The sequence below is a fragment of the Sus scrofa genome, chromosome X (assembly GCF_000003025.6).
Source record: "Sus scrofa isolate TJ Tabasco breed Duroc chromosome X, Sscrofa11.1, whole genome shotgun sequence".
Classification (NCBI taxonomy): Eukaryota; Metazoa; Chordata; class Mammalia; order Artiodactyla; family Suidae; genus Sus; species Sus scrofa.
In genome coordinates this window covers 104,960,895-104,987,823 of record NC_010461.5, presented here as the reverse complement: position 1 = coordinate 104,987,823, position 26,929 = coordinate 104,960,895, and the positions used below count along the sequence as shown (strand labels likewise).

The following is a 26,929-nucleotide window of genomic DNA, read 5'->3' as shown; positions in this document are numbered from 1 at the left end:
TCTTTTGTTTGTCTGCTTGCTGTGGCTAGGACTTCCCATACCATGTTGAATAACTAATTTTTTATTTTTTAAAGTATACGTGATTTACAATGTTGTGTTAATTTTTTTGCTGTGCAACAAAGTGCTTCAGGTATTTATATATAATTTTTATATTCCATTCCATTATAATTTATCTCAGGATATTCAATATAGTTCCTTGTGCTACACCAGTAGGACCTTGTTGTTTATTCCTTCCATATGTAAAAGCGGTCCATCCTTCCCCCTCCTCCCCCTTGAAAACGAAAAGTTTGTGCTCTATGTCTGTTAATACATTTCTGTTTCATAGATAGGTTCATTTTGTCATATTTTAGATTCCACATATAAGTGATGTTGTATTTGTCTTTTCATTGTGACTTAATTCACTTAGTGTGATAATCTCTGGTTCCATCCATGTTGCTGAAAATGGCATTATTTCATTCTTTTTTAAGGATAAGTGGTATTCTATTGCATATATGAATCACATCATAAAAAAAACTCAATCAAAAAATTGGCAGCAGACCTAAATATACATTTCTCCAAAGAAGACATACAGATGGCCAATAGACACATGAAAATATGTTCAACATCACTAATTATTAGAGAAATGCAATTCAAAACTACCATGAAGTACCAACTCACTCTGGTCAGAGAGGCCATCATTAAAATATCTACAAATAATAAATTCTGGAAAGGGTGCAGAGAAAATGAATCCCTTCTACAGTGTGGTGTGAATGTAAATCAGTGCAGCTACTATGGAAAACAGAATTGATGTTCCTCAATAAAACTAAAAAAAGAATTACCTTATGACCCAGAAATACCACTCCTGGGCATATATCCAGACAAAAACTATAATTCAGAAATATACTTGCACCCATATAGTCAAAGCACCACTATTCATGAAAATAAAACATGGACACAACCTAATTGTCCAACGCCATTTGTTAAAGAGACTATCCCCATCATGCATTCTTGGCACCCTTGCTGAAGATTAGTTTTCCATGTATGCCTGAGTTTATGTCTAGGCTGTTGATAATATTTCATTGATTTATAAATCTGTTTTTATTTCAGTGTCATGCCATTTTAACTATTGTAGCTTCATAATATATTTTGAAATCAGGAAGTGTGATGCCTCCAGTTTTGTTCTTTTTTCTCAAGATTGCTTTGGCTATTCATGTTTTTCTTTTGTGGTTCCATATAAATTTTAGGATAGGTTTAACTTTTTATGAAAAACTCTTTGTAAATTTGATAAATATTGCATTGAATCTGTGGATTATTGTATTGACATTTTATTAATATCAAATCTTCTAGCATGAACAGAGAAGTATTTGTACTTTTTACGCCTTTTATGTATTTTATCATAATGTTGTCATTTTCAGCATAGAAGTCTTTCAACCCCCTTGGCTAAGTTTATTCTAAGTATTTTATTCTTTTGGATACTTTTGTAAATTGAATTGTTTTCTTAATTTCCTTTTTGGGTGATTCATTAGTGGTGTATAGAAACATGACTTACTTTCATATGTTGATTTTGTATCCCATAGCTTTACTGAATTTATTAGTTCTAGCATTTTTTTTTTGTCTCTTTAGGGCCACACTGTGGCATATGGAGGTTCCCAAGCTAGAGGTCTAATCAGAGCTGTAGCTGCTGGCTTTTGCCACAACTACAGCAACACAGGTTCCAAGCCACATCTGTGACCTACACCACAGCTCACGACAATGCTGGATCCTTAACCCACTGATCATGGCCATGGATTATACCTGCATCCTCATGGATACTAGTTGGGTTCCTTAACCACTGAGCCATGATGGGAACTCCAGTTCTAGCATTCTTTAAAGTTATGGAATCTTTTATGGTTTTATACATATAGAATGTCATCTGCAAACAGAAATAACTTTTTTCTTTTTTTCCACTTTGAATTCCCTTTCTTTTTCTTGCCTAATTGCTCTACCTAGAACTTTCAAAAGTATGTTAAATAGAAGTGATGATATCAGATAGTAGATAGTGGTATCTTGTTCCTAATATTAGAGGAAAAGTTTTTAGTTTTTCAACATTGAATATGATGTTAGCCATGGTATTTTCATCTATGGCATCTATTATGTTGAGATAAATTCCTTCTATACCTAGTGTTTGAGAGTTTTTACAATAAAACAGTTTTGAAATTTGTCCAAAGTTTTTCACCTTTTGAGGTGTTTAAGTGATTTTTTTTCCTTCATTTAATTAATGTTGTATAACAAATTAAATTCATTCATCTGTGTTGAAGCACCCTTGCATCCCAGGAATAAATCCAACTTGGTCATGGTATATGATTTTTTTTAATGTTAATATTCTTTCCTTAGTGCTGAAATGCCAAAGTTTTTTTTTTAATTTAACTATATTGAAGTATGTTTAATTTACAATGTTCTATTAGTTTCAGGTGTACAGCAAAGTGAATCAATCGTCCATATATCTCTTCTTTTCTCTTATGTAGGTTATTATAGAATACTGAGTATATTTCCTTGTGTTATACAGTAAGTCCTTGTTAGTTATCTATTTTATGTGCAGTGGAGTGTGTATATGTTAGTTAATCCCAATCTCCTAATTTATCCCTCCCAACCCATGTCCCCTCTGGTAACTATAAGCTTGGATTTGAAATCTGTGAGTTTGTTTCTGTTATATAAATAATCCTTTTCTATCATTTTTATTAGATTCCATATATAAGTGATATCATATGGTATTTGTCTTTCTCTGTCTGTCCTAGTAAGTATGATAATCTTTAGGTCCATCCTTGTTGCTGCAAATGGACTTATTTCATTCTTTTTTTATGGTTGAATAATTTACCATTGTATATATGTACCATATCTTCTCTATCTGTTCCTCTGTCAATGGATATTTATTATCTTTTTAATGTACTACTGAATTTGATTTTCTATTTAAAAAAGAGAGCAGTGGTGAGTGTACTTATAGGAGACAAAAGGGATTTTAAGTAAAAATCTGTCATAAGGGACAAAAAAAGGATATCATATACTGATAGAAGAGTCACTTCACAAAGAACATTTAATAACTTAGCATCAGACTGCCTAAATATATAAGGCAAAATCATCAAACTGAAGGGAAAAATACATAGCAATGAGGTTACCGCTGTGGCATAGGTTTGATACCTGGACCAGGAACTTCCAACATGTCATGGATGTTGTCAAAAAAAAAAAAGCAAGAGACTTCATTACTTCAATTTTAATAATGGATGGAATACTCAGAACGAAAGCCAATAAAGGAAGAGTAAACTTGAACAATATAATACACTAAAACACATTCTATGAAGCATCAGTAGAATACGTATTTTCCTCAGGCAAACACAGAACATTTTCCAGCATAGATCACAATTTAGGTTACAAAACAGTTCTAACAAATGTAAAAAGATGGTATCATATCAGCTATCATTTTTTTACCACAATAGAATGAAACTAGAAATCAATAACAAAAGTAAAACTGGAAAATATAAAAATAATTGGAAATTCATTAACACTTTTTTTTTCTTTTTTTTTTGCTTTTTCTTTTAGGGCCGCACCCACAGCATATGGAGGTTCCCAGGCTAGGGGTCAAATCAGAACTGTAGCCACCAGCCTATGCCACAGCCATAGCAATGCAGGATCCAAGCCCTGTCTGCAACCTATACCACAGCTTATGGCAACACTAGATCCTTAACCCACTGAGAGAGGCCAGGGATCCTCATGGATGCCAGTCATGTTCGTCTCCACTGAGCCACAACAGGAACTTCTTCAATGACACATTTTTGAGCAACCAGTGGTCAAAGAAGAAATTTAAATGGAAATTAGAAAATATCTTGGGAGAAACAAAAATGAAACCAACATAACCAGACTTATGGGAATCAGTGAAAGTTGTAACAAGAGGGAAGTTTATAGTGACAAATTCCTGCGTTAGCAATGAAGAAATATCTCAAACAGCATTAATTTCTCTTTTTCATTTTTTCTTTTTTTAAAAAGATGCACCTGTGTCATATCAAAGTTCCCAGGCTAGGAGTCAAATTGGAGTTGCAGTTGCCAACTTATACCTTAGCCATAGCAATGCTGGATCTGAGCTGCATCTGTGACCTACACAACAGCTTGTAACAATGTTGCATCTTTAACTCACTGAGCAAGGCCAGGAATCAAACCTGCATCTGCATGGACACTGCATTGGTTTCTTAACCCACTGAGCTACAATGGGACCTCCAACAACCTTAATTTATACCAGAGCCATGAAAAAATGAAATATCTAAACAGACCAATCACTTGGCAGGGTATCAAATTAGTAATCTAAAATATTCCAATTAAAAAAATAATAAAGCTCAGGACAAGATAGTTTCACTGATGAATTCTACTCACATTTAAACAGTTAATGACAATTCTTCTTAAACTCTTCCAAAAAATAGAAGAGGAGGGAACACTCCCAAACTCATTTGATGATGCCAGAATTACCCTGATACCAAAGCTGAAAGACACTTCAAGAAAACTACGGGTCAAGTGTTTGATGAAAAAAAATGAAAGTTCCTGGGCAAAATACTAGCCTGTGACTTTATCTTAAGCCTTACAAAATATAAAGGCCTGCCACTCTAGCAAAATACTCCATTGAACAATTTCATACTTTTCTAACTTCAAGGTCTACAATTTAGATCACACTAGTACATACTTTTAAAATGTCCTCTTCCTCCTGGGTAATTAATGTCATGATTTTTCCCAACCACTATTCCATAGTTTTAAACATTAAAACCTCAAGGAGAGTTGACAACCTTCAACTTTATTTGTTATCTTAGTCTCATTCTTTTCATCACCTGACTATATTATTTATACTAAATATATATTTTACTATATAATCATTATTTGTTCACATAGTGACCTTCCTTCTGGATTGTGATCTGTTCCTAGTTATGAGTTTAGTTTTTACTCTCAGACATACATGATCACAGAAGTACATATAGTACTAATTAAATGTACTTCTGTGAAGGACTAACTGTATGGTTGAACTACTTACTTCAATATAATAACTATATTGCAACATATTATTACATTATTTAACTATATAGCTAATTAACTATATAATTATTTACATGTTAAATAACTATATAGTAACATTTAACTATAATGTTTGACTTATTGATGTTAACTCAGGAATTTCATGGGCTACTCTACCTGCCCAAATAACTTAATAAAAATCTATAAATGGGAATTCCCATCTTAGCACAGCAGAAATGAATCTGGCTAGGATACATGAGGTGGCGGGTTTGATCCCTGGCCTCACTCACTGGGCTAAGGATCTGGTGTTGCTGTGGGCTGTGGTGTAGGTCACAGATAAGGCTCAGATCTGGCATTGCTGTGGCTGTGGCATAGGCCAGAGGCTACAGCTCCGATTATACCCCTAGCCGGGGAACCTCCACATGCTGTGGGTGCAGCCCTAAAAAGTAAAAAGACAAAATAAATAAATAAATAAATAAAAATCTATAAATGGTTGACAGCTTCACTATTAAATCTAAAAAATGGAAAAAAAAAATGAATGCTTATACCATGTTCTAGAATTTGGAGTGATAGGTTTATTCTCTTCAAAATAATGATAAAAGGGAATATATGTTTTATTTTTTAAAGCAATGAAAATAAAATATTGTCTCCTAAGAGTAATTACAATTTTACATGGCGATTTTATGGGAAGAAAGCATTACCGTTATAGATGGACCCAGCTGCTTGGAAAAATTCACAAGTGAAAAAATTCTTGGTGAAGCTTTGGATTTTTATTCTATATCCACATTGCAATAGCCACTCTTCCTTTACAGATATTTATAAATCTCCAAAAAGCAAGTGGAGTACAGAGGTATTTATCACTGAATCTGTTAAATTCAACATTCTTTAGATATTTTCAAGAGTTACCTTTATGGCTGAGCATTGTATGGCTAGTGAGAAAGTTATTGTTACCGTAATGATCTTCTGTTATTGAATTACATTAACTAGAACATACTTATAATACAATTATTGAATATTTTAAAAGGTATTAGTAATTACTGTATCAATAAACTTATAGCATATTCTCTTTAAGTGATAGAGCCACTTTATTAAAAAAATTCAGCAATTGTTATACTTTGTAGGAAGAAGCCATGACTTATATTATCAAGTAAAATGTTATTGGATTAATCAGGTTTATTACATATGCTGAGAACTATAAAACATTAATCAAGGAAATTAAAGAGGATGCAAAGAAATGGAAAGATAGTCCATGCTCCTGGGTTGGAAAAATTAATATCATATAAATGGCCATACTCCCCAAAGTAGTCTACAGATTCAATGCAATCCCTATCAAATTATCCATGACATTTTTTACAGAACTAGAACAAACAATCCAAAAATGTACATGGAACCACAAAAGACCCAGAATTGCCAAAGCAAGCCTGAGGAACAAAAACCAAGCAGGAGGCACAACTCTCCCAGACCTCAGGCAATATTACAAAGCCACAGTCATCAAGACAGTGTGGGACTGGTACCAAAACAGACAGACAGACCAATGGAACAGAATAGAGAACCCAGAAATTAACCCAGACACCTATGGTCAATTAATCTTTGACAAAGGAGGCAAGAACATAAAATGAGAAAAAGACAGTCTATTCAGCAAGCATTGCTGGGAAACCTGGACAGCTGAGTGTAAATCAATGAAACTGGAACATACCCTCACACCATGCACCAAAATAAACTCAAAATGGCTGAAGACTTAAACGTAAGACAAGATGCCATCAAACTCCTAGATGAGAACACAGGCAAAACATTCCTGACATCAACCATACAAATGTTTTCTCAGGTCAGTCTCCCAGAGCAACAGAAATAAGAGCAAAAATAAACCAATGGGACCTAATCAAACTGACAAGATTTTTGTTTGTTTGTTTGTTTTCTGATTTTTTTTTTTTTTTTGGCCTTTTCTAGGGCCGCTTCCATGGCATACGTAGGTTCCCAGGCTAGGGGTCCAACTAGAGCTGTTGCTGCCGGCCTACACCAGCGCCACAGCAATGTGTGATCCTTAACCCACTGAGCAAGGCCAGGGATCGAACCCGCAACCTCATCGTTCCTAGTCAGATTCGTTAACCACTGCACCACGACGAGAACTCCACAAACTGACAAGCTTTTACACAGCAAAAGAAACCATAAAAAAACCAAAAAGCCTACATACAGAATGGGAGAAAATAGTTTCAAATGATGCCACTGACAAGGGCTTAATGTCTAAAATATGCAAAGAACTTATACAACTCAACAGCAAAAAAACCCCAACAACCCAACTGAAAAATAGGCAAAAGACCTGAATAGGCATTTCTCCAAAGATACACAGATGGCCAACAGGCACATGAGAAAATGCTCAACATCCTTGATTGTTAGAGAAATACAAATCAAAACTACTCTGAGGTACCACCTCACACAAGTCAGAATGGCCATCATTAACAAGTCCACAAATAACAAACGCTGGAGAGGGTGTGGAGAAAAGGGAACCCTCCTACACTATTGGTGGGAATGTAAGTTGGTACAGCCACTATGGAGAACAGTATCTAGGTACCTTAGAAAACTATACATAGAACTACCATATGACCCAGCAATCCCACTCTTGGGCATATATCCAGCAAAACTTTCTTTGAAAAAGACACATGCACCTGTATGTTCATTGCAGCACTATTCATAATAGCTAAGACATGGAAACCCAAGTGTCCATCAACAGGTGATTGGATTAAGAAGATGAGGTATAAATACACAATGGAATACTACTTAGCCATAATAAAGAAGAAACATAGATGGAACTAGAGACTCTCATGCTTCATGAAGTACGTCAGAAAGAGAAAGACAAATACCATATGATATCACTTATATCTGGAATCTAATATACGGCACAAATGAACCTTTTCATAGAAAAGAAACACATGAACTTGGAGAACAGATTTGTGGTTGCCAAAGGGGAGGGGGGGAGTGTGATGGACTGGGAATTTGGGGTTAATAGATGCAAACTATTGCCTTTGGGATGGATAAGCAATGAGATCCTGCTGTGTAGCACTGGGAACTATATCTAGTCTCTTATGGTGGAGGATGATAATGTGAGAAAAGAGAATGTATACATGTATGTGTGATTGGGTCACTTTGCTGTATAGTAGAAAATTCACAGAGCACTGTAAACCAGCTATAATGGAAAAATAAAAATCATTTATCTAGTTAAAAAAATGGGCAAATGAAAAAATTTTTATTGGATTTAATTTTTAGGGCAATTTGAAAATTGAAAACTTCAAGCAATAGCAAGCTATTTATATTATAGAAACAAGAATAAAAAGGATAAAGTAATACATTTACTTGGTTAAATATTGCTGAATATACCTTCTGTGTATACTTCAATTTTTAAAACAGAAGTTATAGTCTATAATTTTTGCATCAGTCAGAAACATCAATTAAATGTTATGGTCTGATTTGTGTCCCTAATTCATATGCTGAAGAGTTAACACCCAGTACCTCAGTATGAGACTGTATTTGGAGATAGAGACTTTAAAGCTGTAATAGAGGTAAAGTCAAATGAGGTCATGTGGGTGGGCCTTAATACAATATTTCCTTATTAGAAGAAGTAACACAGAGGCCCACAGGGTAACATGAGGGATGCATATACACAGCAGAAAGACCAAGTGAGAACACTTTGGGAAAGTGGATATTTGAAAGGCAGATAGAGGCCTCAGGAAAAAACCTAAACCTGTTAACACCTTGATCTTGTATTTTTAGCTTCCAGAACTGTGAAAAAATAATTTGTGTTGTTTAAACTACCCAGAGTGTCATATTTTCTTATGGGAGCCTTAGCAATATGATACAGCAGTCTGTGAGTAAGCCCGTTTGGTAATTAGGTAAAGAGCTATTTGCTGAGTAGGTTATGATTTATATAAATAATTGATAAATGAACAATACATAAGACAAGTGAGTTTATAACTGGCTTGTTGATCAATAGCCTAGGTGAGTGTGACATTAACAAGAGGTGGACTAGGAAGCTTAAAGTCCTCAATCTCCCACAACGACACTGAATTAACAACAGTGAATGGACCAGAATACCATTGTGAGAACTCTAGAGACCATCTGAGAAGTTATAGCACCCTGATGAAATAACCAAGAAGGAATTTCAGCAACATTGGTAGGAAATTTCATAGCATTTAGCATGGTCATCTGTGCCCCTTTCCTGTTTGACCTAACATGGCATAACTAGAAGGAAACCTTCCATCCTGAGCAAGGGTCCTCCTTCAGGACAGAAGCAAATGAGTGGACTGAGTGTCAAAAGTTCTATCTAGTCTATAAGCTGACTGAGTGATTGGTATCTGTTTCACCTGACTCAGAGGACCGATAGGAATGGTACATTTTTGTAAGTCATTGAAAACATATGCAGTCATCATGGAATATTAGAGCTACAGTTCTGCAGGCAGATGCCAAGGGGAACAAGAGATTACCAGCTTCTGGGAAGAAATAAGAACGAGTTCTTTGGATTTTGAGGTGACTCAAAGCACACACAAGCCCAGAGAAGTTACATTATCAGAAATAGCTTGAGAGGTCCTAGAATCACTAGCTGGGTTGAAAAGTAAAGGTCTTCCCTTGCATGAAGCCAGACTATGAAGACTGGAAGAAATGGTTGTTTTTCAAATGTCCAAGTTTCCATAACAAAAACAAAATTACAAACAGGGAAACATGATTCATGAAGAGGAAAAAAGTAAAACTCCGAAAACTGATTCTAAAGAAATGCACTTATGTGAATTGCCTAAATAATAATTTAAAATAGCTATCACAAAGATACTCACTGAGGTAGAAGAGAAAACAAGTATATAAATGAAATCAGAAAAATGATGCATGAGCAAAATGAGAATGTGAATAAAGATATAGGCTGGCAGCTACAGCTCTGAGTAGATCCCTAGCCTGGGAACCACCATGTGCCACAGGTGCAGCCCTAGAAAAGAAAAAAAAAAAGAGAGAGAAACTATGAAGAAAAAACAAACAGAAATTCTGGAGTTAAAATTTATAATAATTTGACTGAAACATTTATTAGAGTGATTTAACAGCAGACTTGATTAAGCAGAAGAAATAATCAGTGACCTTGAGGATAGGACATTTGAAATCATCAAGTCAGAGAAGGGAAAAAAAGAAGATAAGTGAAGAAAGACTAAGCTCATTAAGAATTATGCTAAATCTATTTTGCCTGTACTCTATGAAACAACAAAGTCTCAATGACAGCACATCTGTTTACAACATTGTTTCTGAATATTTTAAGCCCAAGGTTGAGACCTACTGCTCAGAAAAAAAGATTCCTTTCAAAACACTACTAATAATGGGTAATGTGCCTGGTAACTCAGAAGCTCTGATGGCGACAGACAATGAGATTTATGTTGTTTTCATGTTTGTTAGCACAAAACCCGTCCTTCAGCCCATGGATCAAGGTGTTATTTTGAATTTCAACTCCTTATGTAAGAAAAATATTTTATGAGACTATAGATGCCATAGTAGTGTATTTGATGGATCTGGACAAAGCACATTGAAAACCTTCTCGAAATGATTCACTATTCTTGGGGAGTTCCCATCATGACTCGGTGGTTAACAAACCCGGCTAGCATCCACGAGGATGTGGGTTTGATCCCTGGCCTCGCTCAGTAGGTTAAGGATCTGGAGTTGCCATGAGCTGTGGTGTAGTTTGCAGACATGGCTCAGACCTGGCATTGCTATGGCTGTGATGTAGGCCAGCTGCTATAGCCCCTATTTGACCCCTAGCCTGGGAACTGCCATAGGCCGTGGGTGCAGCCCTAAAAAGACAAAAAGGCAAAAAAAAAAAAAAAAAAAGGAAATGATTCTCTATTCTAGATGTTATTAAGTATGTTTGTTATTCATGAAAAGAGATAAAAATATCAGCATTCACAGGAGTTTGGAAGAGTTTACTCCAACCCTCACAGATGACTTTGAGAGGTTTAAGACTTCAGTGGTAGAAGTCACTGCAGTTGTAGTAGAAATAGGAAGAGGACCAGAATAAGAATTGAAGCCTCAAGATGTGACTAGATTGCTGCAGTCTCATGATAAAACTAACAGATGAGGCTTCACTTCTTATGAATGAATAAAAAAAGTGTTTTCTTGAGAGAATCTTTTTCTGGTGAAGATGGTATGAAGATTGTTGAAGTGACAACAGAGGATTTAGAATAGTACATGCAATGGCAGGGTTTGAGATTATTGACTCCAATTTTGAAAATAATTCTGTGGATAAAATGCCATCAAACAGCATTGCATGACACAGAAAAATTATTCATGAAGGAGAGTGAATTGATGAGGTTTAAGATATTACCACAGCCACCCAAACCTTCAGCAACCACTAGCCTGATCAGTCACCAGCTATTAACATTGAAGCAAGACCCTTCACGAGCAAAGTGTTTAAAATCCATGGAAAGTTCAGATGATGATTAGCATTTTCTAGCTTATTGCTAAAATAAATAATAAAAAATGAAGTATTTTAAATTGAAGTGTATATATTATTTTTATACATAATGCTATTGTACACATAAAAACCTACAGTGTAAAAGTGGAAACATAACTTTGATATGCACTGGGAAACCAAGGAATTCATATGACTTTATTGTGACATGCACTGTATTGCAGTGATCTGGAACTAAACTTACAACAACATCTCCATGGTGTGCCTTTAATTATCTTTATTATTTCACTTTTTACTTTATGATATTTCCTTCTCCATGGGGACATTCCCCCTATTTCCTCTGGTGGAAGAATTACTCCTGTGGCCACCAGGGCCCCTAAACATACAGAAACCAGTGATTTAGGTTTCAGAAGCACTTATTCCTCAAGTGAGTTGTTGGAGTGACTAAGGCTCATTTGCTATCCCAGCTTCCATTCTTGGTTCCCAGATTTATGAATTTTAATTGTGACACAACACTATATTACATTTATTGCTTTAGGGTGGATCTAGCACTCCAGAAAATATCATTTCCAAGCTTTCACCTTTGTCTCACCTTTTGTAAGTCATATTCCAATGCTGTGGCAATCTGGGATATTCAGTATGGGATACTACTGATGGATCTTATGGTATGGTCTTGCTCCATTCCCAAATTCTCTGTGTTGTAAAGAGGGTCCCTTTGTCCAATGAACTGTTATGGAGGAATCCCATGTTAGGATAAAACATACTGTTCAAACTCTCAGAGAATAGTGCTGGCTAAGTACCTTAGGACAGGGAAAGCAGACTCATATACCCAGAATACATGTCAATTCCAATCAAAATAAATCACAGATTATCCTTGTACAACTATAAATGAAATAAAATTCATTGAGTTGTGATTCTTTTTTTAAGAATCACATACACTCCCATAATAGAAGAGGTCTAATATCAATTTGACACAAAATGGCTAGTAGATCTCTATGAGAGATAATATTGCATCAGGGTTCGGCATTGGTTTCTGTTGCTTGTACATTAAACATTTGGCAGCAGCATTTGATTATCTTTGAAGAATGGAAGACCATAATGTTAAACTCTTGCTTAATCTCCATCACTGTCATTATACTACTCATTTGGTTTTCATTCATATAGGTCTAGTCATATTTCCTTGTGTATTTCAATCTTACTCCTTCCAGTCCCTTGACTAACTGTCCAAATCATTTGTAAGTGTGCATAAATCTATATGTATTATGTTCTCAGGCTATATATATTTCAAACAAAGTGGGTGTCCCAGAATAATATTAAAGCTATCCCCATTGAGGTGATTTAAATTCATTCCTTATGTTCAAGGACTGAATAGTGTTGTAGTGCTGAACATTACATTTGGGGGTTTTATGCATATACCAAGCCTCTATATTCATGAACTGAACTCGGCCTTTTGCATCTTCATCAGTTAGTTATAAGGGAACCCATACCAATGTGTCTATAGCTGTGAGCTAAAGAAAAATGCCATTGCAAAGTTTATCTCTGATATTGGGATTTGGAGTACCTGATTGTGTGGTTTATGTGTGTCCTCTGGCCCTTTATATGCATAATCCTAGATGTACTGCTTTAATCTTAAAATGAGTTGCTACTGGACCCTCCTGACCTTATGACTTGATGAGTCTGACAGAAGCCTGATCCTGGTAGGAAATTCTAGTAGCATGGTCAGTTTGTGCTCTGTTCTCACGCACTCTGTCTTTAACACATCACAAGAGCATTCTAGAAATAGTTTTGTTTTTGTTTTTTTCCCTTTTTGGCTGCACTCATGGCATATGGAAGTTTCTGAGCCATGGATCAAATATGAGCTACATCTGTGACTTACCCTACAGTTGCAGCAGTGCCTGATCCTTAACTCACTTCGCCATAGCAAGAACTCCCAGAAATAGTTTTTTGAATGGTATGTAATCTCTGCCAGGGAAGGCATGGTTTTACTACAAAACTCCAGAAGTTTCCATTATTTTTCAGTTGGAATTTTCCATAAACTCTATATATTTTCTCACCACAGATGAGTCTGTTGGACTTGTTGTGTCATATGAAATATGTAGCAGGATATCTTGTTCTGCAACTTAGACCTAAGGCATAACCTTTCCTCATCTGAGTTTTACTGAAACCTGTCACCTTTCATTTTACTTGATAAATGGATTGGTACAGAATCCACAGGCATGGAATATGCTTCATCCAGAACCCAAAGAGGACTACCATGTGTTATCATTTTTTTTCATCATGGTGAATGTTGCCAGATATATAATTTGTCCATTACTTTGGAATGGATTACTTGGCATGCCCCAGATCACTGAATATCTAAAAATTTCATTGGAATTTCAGGCCCCTGAATCTTTTAAGTGTTTATGTTCTGTCCTATGGTACTCATGTGTCTTAAGACCTACAATATAGATGCTTCTTCTTGTATATCTGTTCTGATTAACATGAGGTATGAATATAATAAGTATAGTAAATCAATATGACTTACTGTAAAATATACAGACAGTTTAGATCCCTTTGTACCATATTATGACAAAAGTTGGGAGACGTATCATATCCCTATGGGTGTTATTTTTTTTTCCCATGTTAATGAAAAGTGCTTCTAATACTTCTTACTCATAGAGATGGAAAGGTCACATTATCCAGATGAGCAGCCACATGTAATGCATGTAAGGCCATGTTAATATATTCTAAAAAAGATACTATATAAGATAAATTGGATGTATTTGGGACCACCACTTGGTTGAGTTTGTGTTAGTCCACTGTCATCTTCTAGAACCAATCCATTTTTTTTTTTTTTTTTTTTTTGGTATGGGCCAGACTAGTAACTTTAGTGAGAATATGTTGGAAATTTCCACTCCTGTATTTTTCGTCTTTAAGTATGGCAATGCTACCCCCCATAATGAAAATTGGTGTGGGGGATTTGCTATATTTGCAAGAGTGAGCCGAATACTTTCAGAGGTTATCTCTTGACCCTCCCCACTGAATTTGTCTTTATTCCATTGGCCAAATAACCCATGTGAATGTTCCTTTAATAACCAAGTATCTCTACCCAATACATACTTGAGGCATGGTTACTGACAAATGGATAGTTGTATGACTAAATGGACCTGGGTCAGAACTCCATGAACATGCTTACTAACAGAAGGGTCATACTGATTTTCTAGGTCCCAGTGTCAATATTGATTTAGATGCTTTATCTTTTAATCTTTAAATTTCTTCTATTTCAGTTTTCCAATTTTAAGTTATTAAAAAAGGACTATAGTTCCATTTGGGGAAACAGGGCAATTATTATTACTGTATACAATTATACATGGACTTGCAGGATACATTTCAAAGGGATCCAGCTTTTCCTTGAGTTCATGAATCTGGGTCAGAAACTAAGAAATTGGGGAATGAATTGAGCCTTATGAGGAGTCACTATTATCAGCCTCCTGGTCACCTATTCTTTTTTTAGTTTTTTGCTTTTCAAGGCCAAACCTGCAGCGTATGGAAGTTCCCAGGCTAGGAGTTGAATCAGAGCTGCAGCTGCTGGCCTATGCCACAGTCACAGCAATGCAGGATCTGAGCCGCATCTGTGACCTATACAACAGCTCATGGCAACATGAGCAAGACCAGGGATTGAACCTGTATCCTCATGGATACTAGTTGGATTTGTTTCCACCAGACCACAATGGGAACTCCCCGATAACCCATTCTTGACATATCTAAACTACTTAGATTCAGCAGTACCTTTTTGTTTAACTATCAAACTTGTCCCTGGGAACTCTATGTTGTAATAACCATCTTTTTAGCTCTTTGGACGAAAGGATTCCCTGGATGCCACTATTAACTTGCTATTTATTATGCTGATTGTGCCTACTTTGCTTCTTACATATAAATGTCATCTCCTAGCCTTTATTATTTCAAGGACCTATCATTAACATTGCTAATAGGGAGCCCTTCTATTAGAGCATCTCTTACTACCTGTCATGACCTAGGGAGGATAACTAAGAGAGATTATCAATAATGCTGGTGCTCTTCTCACCAGCAGATTCTTTATTTTGAAAAATGAAGCTCTCCCAGAGAATCTTGTTTGTAAGTTTTTTCATCCTTATGTTGTATATATACACTGGTAGGCCTACATTTCTAAAAGTTTTGATCCCCTCTTCTACTGTCTGCCATATAAATTCATTTATTTCTTAATTATCTAGCATGGGCCATCACATTCTCCATCCTAGAAGTACATTAGCACCACTTTCCAAAGTTATCACCATATTGTTAAAACTGTTATTAATAGATACAACCATTTCTTGGACAACTTAAGAGACTTAACTATAGTTATTTTTCTGGTGGCTGAAGCAGTAGTGTAGATAAATTGTGAAAGGACACTTGTAGCTTTCTAATGAAGAGATCATGGCATTATCTTAAAGAAGGGTACTAGCCTTTAACAAGAAGCATTGGGCTATCACTGCAGAATCAAAAAATTGAGGGCAATCTGGTAATTTAAGATTTTTAAGTGCATTTACTTGGATGTCGCTATGTTATATCTTAATCTGGAAAGTAACATAATGTCTTTTCTATCAAAGGAAATCTTGCTTACTCCATTTTGCTCCAGTTTCTGATGAAACGCCCTCCTGCAACCCCCTCCTCTTTCCCTCTTCTCCCAGTAACAATTTGTTTCAAATTAGCCAACTGAGAAGAATGTGCACCCTGATCTGACCAATGGGAAGGGGACAGGTAGATTACCTGCATTAGGGGTAAATAGGGAGGGTCTTTTCTTCTTTGTGTGTGTACTTTTTGAGTACTCCCTTCTGCAGAAATAAAGAGTCTTGTCGAGATCTCCCCATGTACATGTGTCTCATTTTCTGACACTAATGATCTGAGCCACTTCCCCAACAAATTTGGGGGCTCATCCAGGATTTGGGTTCCACTGGAGTGTGAATTCTCAAGGAGGGGAGATGTGTCCCACAGCCTGTTGTGGTGGCCTGGAATGGAGAAGTCTGTGCCTGTGAAATCGAAACTGTAGAGGGTTCTCGACAATGCGGGAAGTCATGTGATGACCAGGCAACTTCTGTTAATGGACCAAGGTAGTAAAGATCACAGGCATAATCAAGTATCTCCTTGGTGGTCAGGGAAGGGGGTCAGTGAGCTTCAAAGTGTCTCAGGTGAGACTGGCATTTGGATGAGACTGGCAATTTTGGGTGAAATTGGAAGGTCAGAACATGATCCTGGGAAATGAGAAGTAAGTCTTCCTGACCTGTACCTCCACTTGGAGGATTGAATGGGGAGGGGACCAAATTCCTCCAGATAGTCCCCTGGGATTAATGTTAAAGTATTGGGGTGACAATCCATGGATGAAGGACAAAAAGAAGGGAAGAATGATTAAATATTGTTGTTTTATCTGGACACAGACACCTATTCTTGCCCCATCCCTCTTCTGGCCAAAGTTTGGATTGGATGAGGATTGGGTCTGTCGGCTGCTCATTCAGTTTGTCCAGGACAAGTCACTGGGGTCTCAGGAGGAAACTTATTATGCTCTCTGTTGGCGGCAGGGACTGGTTGTCTTATTTCCCCTCAGAGCATGGGACCAAAAGGGAAATGAGGAAACCCAAAAATATTCTGGGACCCCCTCCCCTCTATGGGACTCCCTTGGCTGGCTGCCACCACCTTACAATCCCCCAAATGATGCTGGCCCCCCTCCAGCCACAACCACCACAGCTTTCGCTGCCAGGGAAGCACGGGAGGGGTAGGGGCACAGAGCCCCGTGCAGGCACAAGCGCACTGCCGCTGCTCACAGAGTCAGAACAGGAGGGTTAGGCCACAGGCACAATCATGCTGACCCAGCTGGTGGGATGAAAGCCCACCTCAACAAAACCAAAATATATGGCAGGGCCTTATTCCAGACTTAGGTGAGAGTTAAAGCAATGTCAGGGGTTCCTATAATGGCACAGTGGAAACAAATCCAACTAGGAACCATGAGGTTGTAGGTTAGATCCCTGGCCTCACTTGGTGGGTTAAGCATCTGGTGTTGCTGTGAGCTGTGGTGTAGGTTGCAGACATGGCTTGGATGGATCTGATATTGCTGTGGCTGTGGTATAGGCTGGCAACCCTAGCTCCAATTAGACCCCTAGTCTGAGAACCTCCATATGCCATGGGTGCAGCCCTTGAAAGAAATTATAAGCAAAAAAAAAAAAAAAGAGGTTTGGAAAGATAAACCATTAGAGAACTTACTAAAAGAGACATAAAAGGTACATGTGAGAAAGAATGAGGGATGGAATTCTATTTTATCAAGGGAAAAGAAGCATAAGTCTGTCCTCTAGCTTGTTGTTTTAAATGGAAAATAGGGGACAAACTAATGGATACAGAAAGTGCTGGAAGGTTTGTGGGAAGTAGACATTGAGAGAAGGGTTATACATTGTCAGAACTAAGTTTAAAATAAGTTCAATTGAGTAAATTAATTTTAAAATAATCTGGTACAAAACTTGAACTTGGCTTTTCTTTGTTAAGAAGACAGTTTCCTTGGAATGCTACTTTGATAACAGATTATATAATGTTCTATTAAGTGATCTGCTGTAATTTTGTTTGAGATCTCTTGTAACTTTGGTTAAGAAAAAAGTATTATCCACAGCGACCTATGATTCTATCTGACCAAATTAAACAAAAAAAAAATGATTTATTTATAAACACTATTAAATTCTAATTAAAGTGCTTTTAACTCTGCTAACTTTAAAATGCTTCACAGGATCCTTGAGGCATTAAAAGAAAAAGTTAAATTTACTAGAATTATTTGGAATGTTAAAATACATAGAGAACATTATCAAATGAGTGATAAACCTCAGATTATATAGATGAAGAGATGTTTTTAATATAGATATTCCAGAACTTTTGCTTTCTGAAATTTGGATACATACTGGTACCCTATGTTATAATTCTTTTTTTTAGTTATTTCAAATTGTTATATGTCACAACAGTTACCAAGTTTCAATGTCAATTTGCATTGCAATCAGATTTAAAATGTGTCTTAAGTCTTTTGTCACTGTTAGTTTATGGCTTTACTCCAATACCTTTGCAAAAAATGTTTCCTTTTCTAGAAGATCTAAAGAAATAATTTTTTTTTTTTTTTTTAAGAAATACAAGTTTCTGACTTCCAGACCTTAATGATGAGCTGGGTAAGAAATTAAAAAAAAAAAAAAACCCTAAAAGGGAAATTGGTGATTTCATAAACAGTTAAACAAAAAGGATTGGTTACATTGGACTGTGTGAACTGGTGAATATGGGTATAATTTTATGGTTTCTATTTAAAATAATGCTGGCCTTTAATCTGTGTTTTCCATGTATTAAGAAATTCTCCCCAACAAGCAATTTGGTAAATTATACCTTTGTAAACAGAACTGAAACTTTTCTCTCTTCCCTACCTGATTTCTTCAGAGAATGGAAACTCTCAGATTCCTGGAAGCTTTATCAGATAAATTAGGAAGGCCACCTTGTACGTAGCCTATAAAAACCTCAAGGTATCTGGGTTTTTAAAAGGGAAGGAATTCACTGAGATCTTTAAGTCAAGACAAACCCTTGGCACGACTTTCCTAGCTCTGAGATGCCTTTTAAAAGCTTAGTCTAAGATTCCTCATAAAGTTCTAACAAAGCCAATTTAAAAAAGAAAAAAAAAACTCTATGATCAATTTTATTCATGTAAATCATTAGGCCAAGATTTTTGACACTAAACTTAATTGGAAAATAAATTAGTCTTGGTTTGGCTAATATTTGATAAAAATGAGAGTAATTTTAGAGAGAAAGAGCTGTTTCAATGAACACTTGCTAAATCTGTTAATCTCATTCTTTTAATTGTGATCAGTATCACTAAGATTTACTTCCTAGATAGTTCTCTGCTATTCTGTTATATTGCTGCAAAATTTAACTGGGCTTCTAAAAGAACATTCTAAACTTGTTTCTAAAGTTTATCTCAGTAATCTACTTTTGGATAAAGATCAGATGTCCCAAAACCTGCAACAAGGGGACCATGCAGACTAAAAAGGACATAATATAAAAGGGTGATTTCCAAGCTTGTAAAGGAAGACCCTAATCACTTACCATGGAGCCAGGAAGAGGTACCACAATTTAGGGATTTAAGAGAGGCGCTGACAGGTACCCTTCTTTTGGCTCTACCATCCTTTTAAGAAAACTTTTCATTTATTTGAAAGCATGGGCTGGGGAATGGCTCTAGGAGTCCTCACACTGAAACATGGGGGAAGCCACCAGCTGGTGGCCTTCCTTTCCTGACTCCTGGACCCTGTCACCAGAGGATGGCTGAGTACATACAGTCAGTAGCTGCCACTGACTAATTAACTGAAGGAAACAGAAAACTCACCTTTGGAGGAAGGCTGACTGAATATAAAAACAGGATATGGGGACACAAATGCCTGGTTGAAATGGATAAAATATTCTATGGACACATTACACAAAGGCAGCTGTTACGCTTGTGCCAAGGGAGACTGGAGGCCCAAGTGGTTCCCTTTCCTCTGGGATGGTCATCAGACCCACAAGGTCTTGAATATGTGATGGCCCTCTTCCAGGACAAAATGGCTTGAAATAATGAGTCCAGTCAGACTTTGTCACTGCTACTCCCTGAGGCCAAAAGATCTGTGGGTTAGCCCCAGAGAACTGTTCAGCAACCAAATGAAAATGTCAACTTCTCCTCATGTCTAAAATGACAAGAGGCAAAGGCGACTTTCTTAGGCAATTGACCAGGTGCAGTGAAAGCCTGTCCTTCATCACTTCCCACAGTAAATCCCAGTTCCAAGTGCCCTGGGCAGATGTTTGGTGGTATTGTGGGAGTCCACTAATGGGCATCATTCTAGAAAATCAAAGTGACACCTGTACTTGGGTGCAATTGGCCATCCCTTTCACCCTGGCATTTAGACCCCAATCTCAAACTCAGCCAATCCTGAGGAAATGAGACATCACCCCCACTGGGGGGGGGTCCTTTGACCCGCTCCCCAAGGTCTATATTGACTCAATAGGTGTTCCAAACAAATTTAAGGCAAGAAATCAGGTAGCTGCCAAGTTTGAATCTGCTCTCTTTTGGTGGTCAACCATAAAAAAATGTTGATTGGATAAACTACGTCTATTACAATCAACATTAATTACACTAGAGATGCCATTAAAGAAATAGCTGAACAGCTAGGGCCAACTAGTCAAATGGCATGGGAAAATAGACTTGCTTTAGACCTGATGCTGGCAGAAAAGAGTGGAGTCTGTGTAATGATTGGTATCCAATGCTGTATGTTCATTCCCAACAACACTGCCCCAGACGGCAACATCAACAAGGCCCCATGCAGATTAATTACTTTAGCAGATGAACTTTCAGAGAATTCTGGTATTAATGACCACTTCACAGACCTTTTAGAAAATTGGTTTGGAAAATGGAAGGGACTAATAACTTCAGTCTTTACCCCTCTAATTGCTGTAGTTAATGTCCTTGTCTTAGTTGCACGTCATATAATTCCTTGTGCCAGGGGACTTATTCAAAGATTAATAGAAACTGCCCTAACAAAGCAATTTGGACCCCCCCTCCCCACCAAGCCAATATGCTCCTGATGGACACAATAGAATATGAGAGCCAAGCCATTCTCAAAGAGTTTGAAGAAAAGAATATTTGATAAAAAATGAAAGGGGGAAATTGTGGAGAGTGACATAATGTCTTTTCTGTTAAAGGAAATCTTGGTTACTCCATTTTGTTCTGGTTTCCACTGAAACACCCTCTGGTGACCCCCTCCTCTTTCCCTCTTCTCCCAGTAACAATTTGTTTCAAATTATCTAACTGAGAAGAATATGCACCCTGACCTGACCAATAGGAAGGGGACAGGTACATTACCTGCATTAGGGGTAAATAGAGAGGGTCTTTTCCTCTTTGCACACATGCTTTTTGAGTACCTACGCCCTTCTGCAGAAGTAAAGAGCCTCGTTGAGATCTCCCCATGTACATGTGCCTCATTTTCCAACACTGATGATCTGAGCTGTTTCCCCAACATTAGGATCCCACTTCTCAAACAGGGCCCTGACCTTAACATAGCTGCCATGCTAAGGCTGAGAATTCAGCTATATCTGGAGCTTTGCTTGCTGACCTTATAATTAAATTCTGGACCTGAGTCTCACTTATTTCTGCCCTCTAGCTTTAAGAAATGAGTCTCTTTATAAACTCACAGAGAGGCCCTCACTTTTACAATTTGTATTGTGTAGTAAATTAATCACATTTCCTTGTCTATCTCCAATGCAATGATGTCACTCAACTGGAGCTATCAAATTCCATTGTCTTGTAGTTACCACTTCCCCAAACCCCTCAAACCTCTGAGATACAGCTCCCATATGGCGTATTTTTTCTCACTAGTATATCTGATTCCAGCTCAACAGTGGTATTCTTTTTTTCTTTTATAATTGTACCTTTAGAGTATGCCAGATACTATCTGTGGAGTCCTCATGCCACCCTGCCAGTGAATTATTTAAGTCCAAAATTCCATTTTAGATTCTGCTTCCTAAGATCCCTCCTGATACCAATCTTTTTATGTTTCTTGGGATATAGACATTAAGACAGGTATTTGTATGCAAAGTGTGTTGGTGAGTGCTGTTGGCAGCAATACCTGGAAAGGAGTGAGGGAAGCAAAATTGAGCTTGAATTGTGCTGCATTTGCATTAAAAAATCAGTTAATCCTATTGAGAGCTCTTGACCTGGGATAGGCCCTCACAGTTCTTACAAAAGGAATCAAAGGGGCTAGGACAATGTCTCTATCACTGACTAGTCATTGGATGTGGGCTACCTCTGGGGAGGCAGCACAAACCTTAGGCAGGTCAGCTTTCATTAGCTGAGGACAATATCTGGGGAGAGCCTTGGCTGTTAGTCATCAATGAGGAAACACTCCTAACAGTTGAGGGATAAATACATTTGTCCTGAAGGATGAGTACTGAGAAGTACAAAGTAGCATTTACTACTATCCTCCAAATAGTGTTAACATTTATCCACCATAGTGTCTGTTTATTCTCTTTTCTCTTCTAATTTTAATACTTCTATTCCTGCTTACAAATCCATTTTCAGGCTGTTGATTGCTATTGTATAAGAGTATCATTTTTACATTGATTTTTTTAAAATTTTACTATATTGCTGTTTTTTTGTGTGGAGACCTTTGGATTTTCTATATACAAGACTGTGTTATCTGCAAATACATATAACTTTACCTTTTCCTTTCTAATCTAGATGTCTTTTAGTTTATTTGCTTGATGAATAGCCCTAGTTCAATGTGTGGTACAATGTTGAATCAGAATAAAGAGAGTGGACATCTCATTCTGTTCTTTATTTTTAAATTGTTTTTATTATAGTTGATTTACAAAGTTCTGTCAATTTCTGCTGTACAGATAAGTGACCCAGTTTTACATATATATATACATAAACATATATGTATATATATATACACATTGTTTTTCTTATACTATCTTCTATCATGTTCTATCACAAGTAATTGGATATAGTTCCCTGTGCTATACTGTGCTCATTCTGTTCTTAATATGTCATAAAGAATCAGTCTGTTAATATTAAGTATAATGTTAGCTGTGAGTTTTTTCATAGATGCCCTTTATGAGGTTGAGGAAATCCACTTCTATTATTTGCTTTTGAGTGTTTCAAACATAAGAACGTTGGACTTTGGCAAACACCTTTTTTGCTGTCTATTGAGGTTATTAAGCAATTTTTGAATTTTATTCTATTAATATGATATATTGATTAATTTCCTCATTTTGAACAATCATGCAACACTGGAGTTAATTCCTCTTGGTCTTGGTTTATAATTCTATTTTTATATTACTCTATTCAGGATAGCCACATGCAAAATAATAAAGTTATACCTTTACCTCATACCATATGCAAAAATTAAATAAGTATGTATTAATACATAAATATATGATTTAAAACTGTTAAACTCCTAGAAGAAAACATGGAGGTAAAACTTCATGACCTCAGATTTGGCAATAGAGTCTTAGATATGACATAAATAGTACTAGCAACAAAAGATAAAATAGATAAATTCTAGGTCAAACATACAAATGTTTGTGATTCAAAAGATACTATTAAGAAAGTGAAAAGGCAACCCACAGAATGGGGGAAATAGTTGAATATTATATATCTAATAAGATACTTTTATCTAGTATCTGTAAAGAACTGTCACTACTCAATAAAAATGTAAACTTATTTTAAACTGGGCTAAGCAATTTTCTCCAGAGAAAATATACTAGTGGCCAATAAGCATATGAAAAGATGTTCTACATCATTAGCAATAGAAATCAAAACAACAATTAGATGCCACACTATGATGCCTAGAATTTAAAGGCAGGTACTATTTAGTGTTGCAAATGGTGAAAAATTAGGAAGTCTCCTACACTGTTCGCTGGGATATAAAATGCGTAACATTTTGGAAAACAGACCGAGAGTCCTCAAAATGATTAAATATAGTATTGCCATGTGATTCAGCTTTTCCATTTCTAGGTGTATAACATAGGAAAATGAAAACATAACTCCTTGCAAAAAACATGTTCAAGATTATTTCTAGAAGCATATTAATTAATCAAAAGGTGTGAAAATGTAAATGTGTATCAACTGACAAATGAATAAGTAAAATGTGCCATATCCAAACAATAGATGTACCTTGAAAATAAGATGTAAAGTAAATGAATCCAGGCACAAAAGGCCACATATTGTATGTTTCCATTTATAAGAAATATGCAAAATGGTAAATCCATAAAGACAGAAAATATGTTAGTGGTGGCTTAGGGGGGTGGTTTTGAATACAGGGTGTTGACCAAGGTTATGAGATTCTTTTTGAAGTGATGAAAATACTCTAAATTGATTTTTTGAAGTTTGTACATATCAGTAAATATACTAAAAAATATTGTAACATATTTTAAATGGGTGAATGATATGGTATATGAAATTTATCTCAAAGTTGTTTAAAAATAATTATGAAGGAGAAAAAGACAAATGTTCTGATTGCCTGCTGGACTGGTGTTGCAGACATCCTCATTCAGACATAGATGTATATCTAGTGTTTACTTTTACCCTTGCCAAAAGGAAGGATATTTTAGTCACTCCGCAAACAGCACCTACATGGAACAGAGAAACCAGTTCTCTGGGCCATGGCCATGTCTTGGTAGCTTCACTTGGCACTGAAGCTAGGTTTCTGCTTTATGTTCACAGACTTATCAGAGCTGTTCATAGGTATGGTTTGCCTTCCTCTGCCTCATGTCTGACCAAGCAGGGTGTGCTTGCATCTCAGAGACCTTACTCCTTAAACACTCTCTGATACTCTCTGAGGACAATGGTTGCCTTGGCTAGATTATAGGGGGACAGTTATCACTGAAATAGCCACAGCAGGCCCTGGGATGCTTAAAAGGCAACAAGATTCATGGGTTAAGGACCCCATGGATTGGCAATAGCCTACTAGCTCTACCTGAGTGACAACCTGAGAACTTTGGATTCCTGTGGCTGTTAAATTTCCAGTGGTACCTGTTGTCTCACAAAGTGGCTAAGCATTCTATCTTTATTTTGTTGAGTTTTGGAAGAGCATGCTGCAAACATGTGTAACCAGATGTATTAGATACTCCAGCTGTAAGTTTTGACAGGGGAATGGAATTCTGCAAGGTATGTCTGTATGGAAAGATTGAACACCATCATGCCATCAGCTCTGTTGTGGGGTATCCCAATTTCAAAATGTCTTTGACAGGAGACAATTAGAAAAAGTACTTTGTATGGGAAGAAGACTTGTACAAGTATGAAGCCTTGCATTTCCTCTACCCCATTGAGCATGGACTGGTAAAAAGATGGGGTGACATAGAGAAACCCTGGGAATATCTTTTCAAGTGGAAGTTGGGAGTAAAACCATGTCAACAGCCTGTACTCATGACTAAGTCCTCCTTGAACCAAAGGGAGAGTCGAGAGAAGGCAGCAGAAGTGATGTTTGAGATTTCAATGTTCCTGCTTTCTACCTGTCCAACCACGCAGTCATAGCACTCAATGCCTCTGCCTCTGTCATGGGCCTAGAGTTGGATAGTGGGGATGAGATCACTTGCACTGTCCCCATCTTTGAGAGTCACTCCCTGCCTCATGCTATCACCAAACTCTATGTGGCAGGGAGGGACATCTCAGAGCACCTCACCCAACTCCTCCTTGCTAGTGGGTGTAATTACCCTTGCATACTCCACAAGGCCTTAGTGAATGACACAAAAGAGACACTGTGCTCTCTGGCCTTGGAGCCAGAGAAAGAACTATGTAAGAAGCCAGAGGATGTCCTGAGAGAATACAAACTGCCAGATGGGAATGTCATCCACATTGGGAACCAACTGCTTCAGGTACCTGAGGTTCTTATCATGCCTAACAAGCTGGGCACCCACAACCCAGGATCATCAAAAATGCTTCCTAGCAGTATCATGAAGTTTTAAAGTGACATCCAGAATAATCTTTTTCTGGAAATGTTCCTATCTGGGGGCACCACTCTCTTCCCTGGGCTTGAGGAAATGCTTATGAAATAACTGGGACAAATGGTCTCCAGAGGGACCCAATTGAGAACATAACCTCTGACATGCAGTTCTCTGAATGGACCAGTGCATCTGTTGTGACTTCTCTATGAACAGCTTTAAACAGGTGTGGATTACCTCTGCAGATTTCAAGGAGTTGAGATCTGTGGTTCAGAGAAGATAACTTCTCTGAACACTGGGGACATCTCGAAATGTCAGATCATAGGAAACCAGTGGGAGGAGATACTGTTCTTTGGGCAAGATGTTGAGTAAAAGTGTTTTGCCATTTTGGGTTTCAGTTCATTCCTGGTGGTGCCACACTTTAATCAGTGCACAAATATTTGTTTTTGTTTCTGCTTTCCATTCTTTAGAGTATAAAGCTGAGAGTGGAATTTATGGGTCATATGTTAATTTTATGTTTAAGTTGTCTACGAAATACTAAAATGCCTTCTGAGTAGCTGTATCATTTTACATTTCCAACCATAAATTATGACAATTCTTTTGTCTTCACATTGTTATCTGTCTACACTAGTTATTTCCTATTTTTGAATAATAGCCACTCTAAAGTGTGTTAACTGATATTTCATATTTTAGATTTGCATGTCTCTAATGATTAGTGATATTCAGCATCTTTTAATGTGCCTTAGTTGATATTTATATGTCTTTTTTTTTTTTTTTTGTCCTATTGCCTTTTCTTGAGCCACTCCCGTGGCATATGGAGGTTCCCAGGCTAGGGGTCGAATTGGAGCTGTAGCCACCGGCCTATGCCAGAGCCACAGCAATGCGGGATCCAAGCTGTGTCTGTGACCTACACCACATCTCATGGCAACGCAGGACCCTTAACCCACTGAGCAAGGCCAGGGACGGAACCTGCAACCTCATGGTTCCTAGTCGGATTCGTTAACCACTGACCCACGACGGGAACTC

General features: G+C 37.1%; 1 pseudogene; it reads left to right on the top strand.

The window, feature by feature from the left end:
• On the top strand, window positions 22,929-26,683 carry LOC110257825 (annotated as a pseudogene).